The sequence below is a fragment of the Branchiostoma floridae genome, chromosome 12, assembly GCF_000003815.2.
Source record: "Branchiostoma floridae strain S238N-H82 chromosome 12, Bfl_VNyyK, whole genome shotgun sequence".
In the NCBI taxonomy this organism is placed as follows: domain Eukaryota; kingdom Metazoa; phylum Chordata; class Leptocardii; order Amphioxiformes; family Branchiostomatidae; genus Branchiostoma; species Branchiostoma floridae.
Window position 1 is genome coordinate 19,470,886 of NC_049990.1, and position 9,013 is coordinate 19,479,898.

Below are 9,013 nucleotides of genomic sequence, written 5' to 3' on the forward strand. Positions count from 1 at the left end.
AAACTTTGAAATTTTATTGAATTACGAGAAAACATTACATGGAAAAGTAAAAAAAAACCTACAGCCTACTAGGTATTTGTGGCCTATCATTCTGATGTAGTCGGCAGTTGAAGCAATCACAACGGCTGTGCAATTCCGTGCAGCATCTAAGTCCACAGTCCCATTTCCAGTGTCGGGCGAAGCGTCACGGCGTAAGTTAAAAAGAGCACACAGTTCCATCTGGCCACCACAGGAATAAGAATCCGGTAAGATCTAGAGTAGTGGCCGATATGACTCGTGTTGTTGGATGGTCTTGGACTCTTGGATTATTTGGACGCGAAACATGTTCAGCTTGCAGTCTCGGCTTCTATTAATCCGGATGGTACAATGGTCGTGATTTCCCAATCTGTGTCGATTTCCAGCAACATCAACTTGTACAGAATGATAGCCACCTACATCTTTGCGTCAAATTCCGTCACCGGGGGTCCTAGGCGGAAACAGCAGTGTCACGGCCACAACTTGCGGGTTAGAACAGGTCCAAACTTTCTTGATGATGATGATGATGATGATGATGACTGGTTTATTCAAACACATATAATATACATGGCCCAGATAGCAGCCCTAGGGCTGAATTGATAGGCACATTTACATTTACAATTGCAATAAAATACATATTGTCATCATTAAAACAGGCATTCTACCGACTAACACCATTAAGCAATCTAAAAACTATTCACACAGAGTCATCGTTTAGCAGGGAAACCATATAGTTAATCGGGCTTCTCTTGAAACGAGTAGTGTTCGCTTTCAGAGTCTGGAGCCTGTTACTAGATCGAGTTTCTCTACCTGAGATCTCCCCACGGCATGGTGGGAGCCAGTTTCTGTAGATCGGGGATCTCCAGATGGAACTAGCATACGTTCTGCACAGTTCCTCTCGTCTCTGAGACAGTGGTGTGAGAGAGAGTTCAGTGAGTGCAGAGCTGTAGCAGGTGTAGTTCTGTCCAAGGATTATCTTACATGCTCTCTTCTGTACTCTCTCTATTGACCTAGATTCTGCAACGGTCAAACCTGGATGCCATACTTGGCATACATATTCTAAAGCCGGGCGAACAAAACCAATGTAGACAAGAACAAGGTCACAGGTAGTCAGGCAATACTTGGACAGTGTTCTTAACATGTACAGTCTTCTGCTTCCCTTCCCTACAATCCCTTCAACATGTTTCGTCCACCTGAGGTTGCTTTGCAATGTAAGACCTAAAATACGTGCAAACTCGACGACCTCCAGCTGTGTAGGACCAACTGTGATCACAGGTGGGGGTGGGGGGTGCTTCATGAAACAGAACACGAGGACTTTACATTTCGGCGGATTTAATGTCATGTGGTTGTCATCAGTCCAACGGGCTAAGCCGTCAATGTCATCTTGGATGGTTGGCGCACTGAGCACGTGTCGTGGCTCCAACAACGACAGGTCGTCGACATACTTGAAAGTGTCTGCTGTAGATTGATCGGCAGGAACCGCGTCATTCACAAGTACCAAGAAGATCAATGGCCCTAGCTTGGTACCTTGAGGTACTCCACATGTTAATGTCTGCCATTCGGAAACTTCACCTTGGTACTTGACGCGCTGGCGCCGTTCGGTGAGAAAACTGATGATCCATGGAACGACAGACGGGCGCACTCCGAGCTCGATCATTTTGTTGACGGCAGTTTGGTGATGGACAGAGTCAAAGGCCCGTGTGAAATCCGTGAGCACTAGTGTTGACACATGGCTTCGTTTGTCGGCTGTTTCCAGCAGCTTGTGTGTCAGGAGCGTAAGGTAGTGTGTGGTCGACCGGACACGCAGGGATCCATACTGGCGCGGGTCTACACTAGGAAGTATGTCCTTGAGACACCAGTCTGTAACGATACCTTCGCACACCTTGGCAAACACTGATGTCAGTGAGATGGGTCTTAACTTTGACAGACTAGGCGGCATTTCCTTCGGGACCGGTATGACGTCCGCGTCTCTCCAAGCCTCAGGAACAACACCCTGACAGAGCGATGTGTTTATAATATCGCACAGCGGTTGGCTCAGCTCAAACGCGAACTCCCGGACAATTCTGGGGGAAATGTTGTCACTGCCAGTAGCCTTACCGAGCTTTACCTGCTTAAGCCTGTGCCACATATCCCAGAAAGAGACAGTGGGTGGTGGGGCTGGGGCAGGCAGGTACGCTGGGAGATCCTGGAGCTGCAGAGGGGCCGGGCGTGTTGCTGTGATGCTGCTGCCAGGTGCACGTTGATGGCGTTCGCTACAGACTTGGGCGATGAAGACGGGACGCCGGGCACTTCAACACAAAGTTGTCCCTTGCTGCTATTGGTTAGCTCTTTGATGGCTTTGTACCATTTTCTGGGATCAGCCATTTTAAGGTGCTCAATCTTGTTCTTGTAGAAGGCTTTCTTCGAGGACTGAATGGTTTTACTGATCTTGTTACGAAGGTGTTTCCACTTAGGGCGATTCCCTTCTGCAAATGCCCTCTGTCGGTCTCTGATCAGAGTTTTTAGATGTGGAGTTATCCAGGGCTTATCTTGCTTGTGTATTCGTACAGTCCTGCTAGGGAAGAAACTGTCCACAGCACTAAGGAGAGTGGTGTAGAATGCTGAATACTTCTCCTGTGTGTTATCTGCACAGTACACTTCTTCCCACGTATGCTGAGTGGTCCAACATCCAAAAGCCCGCAAGTCTGACTAACGCAGGGGTCTCACCTGTTTCTTATGTGTCTCGCTACCGGTGAAAGGAGTTGGACTCCCCTCCCAGAAAACGCAGTTGTGGTCGCTGTCGCCAATCGGGGGACCTGTTGTTGGTTCTTGGTAGTAAGCGGCTAAGCAGTCAGACGCAAGTATCTGGTCGAGGATGGCATTGTCACGAGTCGGCACCTTCACGAGTTGTGTCAGTGAGTGCTGCAAACACAGGCCGCTAACATCCAGGCGGTTAAGCCTTATCGCCGAGGACAACCACGCCGACGTCAGGGTATTGTCTGCGAATGTCATCAATCGACTTAGACAAGAAATCCAGTAATGCCTCTTCATGAGGTGAGTTGGGTGGATGGTAGACCGCACACAGAGCGATAGATGACACAGATCTCGGGAGCCAGTTGGGACGGATGTGCACCCAAACACACTCAAGTTCTATTGGGACGGCAATGTCTATTGGCTTCGAGGGAATATTCTCCTTAGTGTACACCGCGACTCCCCCTCCTCGCTTGTCACTTCTGCATTTAGAAAAGAGGTTAAAATCCTGTATGGATGTCAGTTCGGCTGGTAGCTGTGGAGTAAACCATGTTTCAGTCACAACTGCGATGTCAACACTGGTAGTGGACAGGATCGCTTGAAACTCATCAAGCTTGTTTACAAGCGACCTGGTGTTGGTAAGCAGAATTTGTGGCATGTGCCGTGGCCGGTGGAATGTTTTCACCCATTGTTCTGTCCTGACAGGAAGCAGCTGGGGTACATGCCTTGATTGGATGTAATTAGCGGACGGTCTATTCCCAATGACTGTTTGTATGTGTCGTGCATGGTTCCTACCGGCTTTACATCCTCTAGGTCTGCTCCTCCACTTCAGGATGCCTAGGCCATGCAAGGTCGATCTCAATTCTCGATTCAGGGGTGGGGATGCTTTCCGTACGCTCTGCAAATATCCGTCAGAATATCCCCAGGTGTGGTTAGCCGCCATTATTGCACTAGTGATGAAGACGCCAACACAGGCTAAAACGTTGTACAGCTTTAAAACTGGCTAGAAAACTCAGATCCATCCAGAAACAGCAGGGGATGTTCAGAACACATTCCAACGACGAAATATAGACTCTGGCTATTAAAACGGAGACTAGAAACACTTAAAAGGGCCCTTAGGCAGAGACAGCAAAAATCATGCGGCTGCCTATTAAAAGCGCCACCTAACGTTCTTCAATACTACTTTTCAAATGAGCGCCTGGAAAATAACCGCTCCTTATGGTAAATTTGAACCCCCCACTCTTTTCTGCCATTGGATACATCCTATCACATGACACAGCCGCTGTGTATGTATAGTATGCCGGCCCCAGACGGAGGCGCGCCGCATGCGGTATGCGCGTACGAATTAACGCTGAATAAATTTACATCTAGCCTGCCCACGCATATCACAATAACCAAAACAAACACAAGCAACACGGGAAGACACTGCCTGTATGTCCAGACTGTTCTTTCTTGACGCTTGCTTGTAGATAAAGAAATCATTCGTACATTTACTTGTAGTAGAAATGCTCGCCGTTTGATAGTAAGAAAAATATCATGATTAAACACCACTCACTACACAAAAGTATAAGCTAAACCAAGGAGCTTTTAACGGGGGAGGTCTTCCCGTGTTCGCTTAAACTGCGCAGATTCAAAGATTAAACATGTCGTATGTTCAACAGAAATACGCAACATTTCATGTACGTTTTGACAACATATAAGCTAAAGGGGGGAGGTCTTCCCTAGTTCGCTTAAACTGCGCGGATTCAAAGATTAAACATGTCGTATGTTCAACAGAAATACGCAACATTTCATGTACGTTTTGGCAACATATAAACTAAACGGGAGAGGTCTCCCCTAGTTCGTTTAAACTGCGCGGATTCAAAGATTAAACATGTCGTATGTTCAACGGAAATACCTAACATTTCATGTACGTTTTGGCAACATATAAGCTAAAGGGGGGAGGTCTTCCCTAGTTCGCTTAAACTGCGCGGATTCAAAGATTAAACATGTCGTATGTTCAACAGAAATACGCAACATTTCATGTACGTTTTGGCAACATATAAGCTAAACGGGGGAGGTCTCCCCTAGTTCGCTTAAACTGCGCGGATTCAAAGATTAAACATGTCGTATGTTCAACGGAAATACCCAACATTTCATAAACGTTTTGGCAACATATAAGTTAAACGGGGGAGGTCTCCCCTAGTTCGTTTAAACTGCGCGGATTCAAAGATTAAACATGTCGTATGTTCAACAGAAATACGCAACATTTCATGTACGGTTTTGGCAACATATAAGCTAAACGGGAGAGGTCTCCCCTAGTTCGCTTAAACTACGCGGATTCAAAGATGTCGTATGTTCAACAGAAATACGCAACATTTCATGTACGTTTTGGCAACATATAAGCTAAACGGGGGAGGTCTCCCCTAGTTCGCTTAAACTGCGCGGATTCAAAGATTAAACATGTCGTATGTTCAACAGAAATACGCAAAATTTTATATACGTTTTGGCAACATATAAGCTAAACGGAGGAGGTCTCCCCTAGTTCGATTAAACTGTGCGGATTCAAAGATTAAAAATGTCGTATGTTCAACAGAAATACCCAACATTTCATATACGTCTTGACAACATATAAGTTAAACGGGGGAGGTCTCCCCTAGTTCGATTAAACTGCGCGGATTCAAAGATTAAACATGTCGTATGATCAACAGAAATAAGCAACATTTCATGTACGTTTTGGCAACATATAAGCTAAACGGGGGAGGTCTCCCCTAGTTCGCTTAAACTACGCGGATTCAAAGATTAAACATGTCGTATGTTCAACAGAAATACGCAACATTTCATATACGTTTTGACAACATATAAGTTAAACGGGGGAGGTCTCCCCTAGTTCGCTTAAACTGCGCGGATTCAAAGATTAAACATGTCGTATGTTCAACAGAAATACGCAAAATTTTATATACGTTTTGGCAACATATAAGCTAAACGGGGGAGGTCTCCCCGTGTTCGCTTAAAAGTGCGCGGATTCAAAGATTAAAAATGTCGTATGTTCAACAGAAATACCCAACATTTCATATACGTCTTGACAACATATAAGTTAAACGGGGGAGGTCTCCCCTAGTTCGTTTAAACTGCGCGGATTCAAAGATTAAACATGTCGTATGTTCAACAGAAATACGCAACATTTCATGTACGTTTTGGCAACATATAAGCTAAACGGGGGAGGTCTCCCCTAGTTCGCTTAAACTGCGCGGATTCAAAGATTAAACATGTCGTATGTTCAACAGAAATACCCAACATTTCATAAACGTTTTGGCAACATATAAGTTAAAGGGGGGAGGTCTCCCCTAGTTCGCTTAAACTGCGCGGATTCAAAGATTAAACATGTCGTATGTTTAACAGAAATACGCAACATTTCATGTACAGTTTTGGCAACATATAAGCTAAACGGGGGAGGTCTCCCTTGTTTGCTTAAACTGAGCGGATTCAAAGATTAAACATGTCGCATGTTTCACAGAAATACGCAACATTTCATATACCTCTTGGCAACATATAAGCTAAACCGGGGAAGCCCCCCCCCCCTTCTTTGCGTAAACGGCGGTTTGAAATAGATTACAGATGCCGTATATTCAACAGAAAAACGCAGCATTTCATGTAACGTAAGAGAGCGCATATAAGCTAAACGTAAGAGGTATTCCCTGTTCGAATCAAAAATTGCGCACAGAAAGATCGAATACGCCATATGCTTTCGGAACAAACAACATAGAAGAATATTGTATTTGACTTTTCTGAGGTATTAACATAACATTTTGTCCCGGAAAACGCAATTGTCAGTTTTGACAGTAAATCTTGCCACTGTTTTAGAACAGATGACGCAATGCTTTATCAAACGCCAGACAAAGGCTTATTATATTTGACATAGCCGAGGTAATTTTGGTAAACAGATCTAGAGAAACGGTATTTCTCAGTTTTATATTTAAAAACTTGAAATATTACCACTGTGGTAAAACAGTAAAACGGATGATTTTTTATAACTTTTGAGACATTTAAGTTGTCTTTTCGGCATACTAAAATACATGTAAAATTCACGTAAAGAAACACGACAGATTAAGTTACATTTACAAACGCTGAAATCTTACGTAAAGGCCAGATGTATGTTTCCGATGCCTTTAATAGATCTTAAAATCTTCTGAAATATTTCTCCGCCTTTAAGGTTTTTATGCGTATCTCTGAAACTTTGCTTAAATAGTTGTTTTCGTGCTGTGTTGTTTTTAATTTGTGCAGTGGCATTTGATTTTAACCCGCTTCACGCCTGACAATGCAAGTAATTATACGTTAAGCTATGGGCACAACCCGCCGTACGTGTTATTTGTCAGTACGTTTTTTTTTGGATGCCGCGTCCGCCACGTCTATCTGAAAACGTGAGGAAGGAATATCAAGAGCGGGAGGGTGCACGTCTCAACTCACGTCACTCGCACGGTTACACACGCCAGGTGTAAGAATGTGGTCTGCACGCCACGTTTGGCCAAAGTGGTTGAGTGAATTGTTCGATGCGCAAGTGGTAATTGAGTTGTTCGTACGATGTTTGTGCGATTACCACAATGTCATGCAACGCGTCGCCCGTACTGGCTCGTACAGGGGGTGAATCCGGAGCCCCAACGCAGAGAAAGATTTCCATGCACGTTATAAGTGCTACGGCGTGTCTGCGTGCTCTCAAATCCGTTGGATAACGTACGATTTCGTAGTACGGAGGTGGTACTGACCACCAACGGATCCCAAAATATTGCCCACGTATTTGTACGTAGACAGCACGCACGGCGGGTTGTGCCCTTAGCTCTAGGGAATATGTCAAATGGAAATATGCTTGCTTTACCTTTGTACTTAAATGGTTATAAGTCCACTTGACTGATAACGACAACAGTCAAAACTGTTGTCTTCCGATAGTTATTGATTTTTGGAAGTGGAAAATGCATACCACTTCACATTACAGTCAAACCTGTCTATAGCGGCCACTCAAGGGACTGGTCAAAATTGGCCACTATAGAGAGGTGGCCACTATAGAGAATATGCTAATTAATTGACCACAAGCAATAAGTTACACATGGTTTTAGTACCCACTGATCTTTATTCACATAATACAGTACTGTACATGTACTGCAATGATTTTACACTATATGTATTAAGAAAACAAAAGCTATAAAAAGTTTTAAATGTTCTACAGTTGATATTGTCTGAAGAGACCGGTATCGTCATATTTCTTTGATCTTTCGTCTTGTATCCTTTGATACTTCGCCGTCCGTGTGTTCCCTCCCGCGTTCACACGTCAGGTTCGCCCATTATGCTAATGTGGTACTCACAAGAAAAGTCTCGTCATTTTAGACTTATCTCTTAATAAATGTAAGAATACAATCCACCATAGTCTGAAGTTCATATCATTTTGTCTTTGTAACAATTCATTTAGAAAATTTTTGTGATAAAAATTAACCTAAGCGATAGTGTATTAGAACGTTGCTTTAACGCAATTTACCTCTGTAATATTGGTGTCGTCTATTGACCTTATATGACCTCGTTTGTCGGCGGGTATGGGTAGCGCCAGTTTACGAAGTTTTGTTTTGAAAATAAATCAAAGAGGTTTTAAATCCGGCGTAGGGTGACGATACGGCAGTTGTATATGGCCGAACGCGTGCCGAAACATAGATCAGCGGTCCGCGTGGCCGTAATCGGCAGTGTTTTTGTACCTGCGGGACCGGAAATCGTGTGGCCGTGGCCGCGTTGGACAGGTGGCTGCTAAGCCTATTTCTTAATCATTACGAATCCAAGGGACCGACAAAAAGTGGCCACTATGGGCAGGTGGCCGTTATGAAAAGGTGGCCGCTAATACAGGTTTGATTGTATATCATAAAGTACCCACAGGGTGCATCAAAAGGGCGAGTGCTGCAAATAGTCGGCTGCTTATGTTGAGTTTTATTGAGTTTATTGTGATATATATATCTATGCCCTTTAGCTCCGATAGAGCTAATCTTCCAGGGCTCATACAATAAAAAACATACAGTATAGACGTATATACAAATACATGATCAGATACAATTATGACAGAAAGATACAGATAAGACTTACATACAAACAGATACACAGTCTAGAATCATTAAGTGAGGTCAGAGGGCATACTAAAATATACACTAAAAAGCGCTATGACCTGTAAAATTGGTATTTCATCCTCTTGAAAAATCGCGTGTCAGAGACAATATTATCTATCTGTATATAAATTTCTAGGTAACGAATTCCACAG